Source organism: Trachemys scripta, chromosome 17, assembly GCF_013100865.1.
Source record: "Trachemys scripta elegans isolate TJP31775 chromosome 17, CAS_Tse_1.0, whole genome shotgun sequence".
In the NCBI taxonomy this organism is placed as follows: Eukaryota; Metazoa; Chordata; order Testudines; family Emydidae; genus Trachemys; species Trachemys scripta.
The window spans coordinates 15,932,563-15,935,339 of NC_048314.1; positions in this window are offsets into that span (position 1 = coordinate 15,932,563).

Sequence of the window (2,777 nt, forward strand, 5' to 3'; positions counted from 1 at the left end):
TATCCGCAAAAAGAACAGGAGTACTTGTGGCACCTTAGAGACTAACACATTTATTAGAGCATGCATCTGAAGAAGTGGGCTGTAGTCCATGAAAGCTTATGCTCTAATAAATGTGTTAGTCTCTAAGGTGCCACAAGTACTCCTGTTCTTTTTATATTGACAATTTCACTTGTGAAAGAAGCTGGCAGATTCCTTTTCCAATCTGTCTGGTTGCACCTTTCAGAAGCACTTAGCAAAGGCCAAACAGTTTCCAGAGTCTCCTGTTTGTCTCCAAAAAGTGAAACTTGGAAGAATTAATGTTAGTTCACATTTTCTTTTGTTTTGTTTTTTAAAAAAGAAATTCCCTGAGTAAGTGGTGGCAGAGTGGGACTCTAGAAGACACACCTCAGGGGCAGGTTCAGGGTAGCCGGTCGCAAGGGAAGCAGGCTTTCTAATTTCTTAACCGAGGTAATTTTTTTTGTGAAGGTTTCCAGCCTCTCTCCTCATGTTTTACGCACCCCGCAGTGATTTGAAAATTAAAGTTACCAGCTCATGCTGCTTGTAATGGTTCTTAGCAGCAGCTGCTCTGGCTTTTAGCTTTGGGAGCTTGCTGTTCAATTTTCTCCCTTTTAAATTATTTTTCTCTAAGGCCTTACCCAAAGCCCACTGAAGTCAACTGACAGACTCCCGTTGATTTCAGTGGGCTTTGGCTCAGGCCCTACGTGAGAACAGAGCTGCTAAAAGATGCCAGCTTGTCACTACTGGAGAGTAAAGGCCTCTTTCCCCTAGAGCAGATGTCGCATGGGTGGAATCTAGAGGGACAATCACTCTCCATAGTGCTTTCCAGTCGCTGTCCTCTCTGCTGAGGCTCCCAACAAAGGGGTCAACATGCCAATTGTAAGTATTGCTATTTTTTTTATACCTGCCTACCAGAAACAAGGCCGAGACCCTTCAAAACTCACTGGCCAGACATCTGTCAGAGGGTCTCTCCCCTCCCCCAACTCACGTAGACATAAGAGGATTGTTAAACTCTTGAGTAAGCTTTATAATAATTTCTGATAGTAGAGACCTCAGTAATTTAGCAGACAAAGGCATAGCAAGATTCAATGGCTGGAAGCAAGAAAAACTCAGACTAGAAATAAGGTACAAGTTTTTAACAGTGCGGGTCATTAAGCACTGGAACAACCATGGGTTGTGGTGGATTCTTTGTTACTTGAAGTCTTTACGTCACGATGCTGCAGCTCAACCAGAAGTTGCAGTCTTGATGCAAGCATCAACTGGTGAAATTCTCTGGCCTGTGTTATGCAGGTCATACTAGATGGTCCTAATGGTCCCCTCTGGAATCTGACTATCAATCTACAATATTACCAGGCTATCTACAATGCACGAGTGTTATCTACATAGTAGAAACAGACAACAGATTCTAAGGAAACCAGTATCAGAAGATAAACATTATCAGAGAACAAGAAAATAGATGGCCAACAGGAACAGAGCAGTCGTGGGAGGAATTTTTAGACAAAATCACGTGTGACAGAGAAAGGCAGGGAGTTGGCGTTCACTATAAGGATAAGGAGAAAGAATAGTCTGTTTGCCATGTAAAATCAAAGTCCTGAAAACTCCAAAGGACTTTTTTAGGCTAGGCAAATATTACTTTCCATGCTGGCCGTTTCCCTGAAGTGGTACGGATTTGTCTCAAAGCAAAAAAACTGGAAGGGAATATCTTGGAAGGCAGCTGGGTCAGTGCCCCATTCCCCTCAGAACATCATCCAGGAACCTGCCTCTAAAGACAGACTCAAAACCCAAAGATTTTATTAACTATGTAATGGAACAAATGCATCACAGAGACCCAGAAAGACCAGGTTCAAGTATGGGCCACATTTATATATGAGAAGTGCAAGCAAGGGACAGCTTAGCAAAAATCACCAATTACATGAACAAATTGGGGTGGACGAGGCAAGAAGTGGATTAGGAATCATGAGAAATGTAAATGAAATTGCAGTGTAATAACACAGTTCTGCCCCTCAGTGGGACTAGTGTTAATGGTCTACCATAAACCCAGTAGGAAAGTTGGAATCAAGGTCTATATTACTCTCTAAAACCTTTACCACAGGAACTGGAGGCAGGGCACATACTCTAATCACTACAAAGAGAAATAAATCAGTCAAACTTAAAAATGTGTCGGATGTAATCATTAAACTATTTACACCCAGAGAAAAAAGTTAACAATCCAGTAACGGGGTGATATGGGAAACGCAGTCGCCATTGGAATTAATAGGAAATCAGAGATTTTCAAATCTGACACAAAGTAAATTCTGCTGAAGATTTTGCTTAGCTGTTGTTTTAATTGCTCTTAAATTAACACAGACCATTTAACTGATAACTGTGGAGCTCTTTGATTGTTTGGCCATCACAAAAGGGAGCTGCATTTCCTGGGTCCTCATTAATTCTTTGCAGTCTGATGAAATCTCAGGAAAAAAGGCCACAGCCCCCTTTGAATCAGAGAGCGGCACCCTTTACAGCCACAGAAATAAAGAAACAGCCACAAGTGTTTATAGAAACTGCCATGGAAATCCCCTTTCATGGATATATTCTAGTCTAATAAAGGCCTTTTTATCATGCTAAGGTATTTTAACCAAGCAATGCCTCCACATCTGGGATTCTCACTCCTGGGGCTCTGTTTCGGGACTACATGAGGTCTCTCTTTTTCAGAGGAAAGAGAGGGAGGTTTAATACTGCACTGCACATCACCTTCAGCTTGACCCACTCACATTACACAGTAAGGGACGTGTTCATGTAAC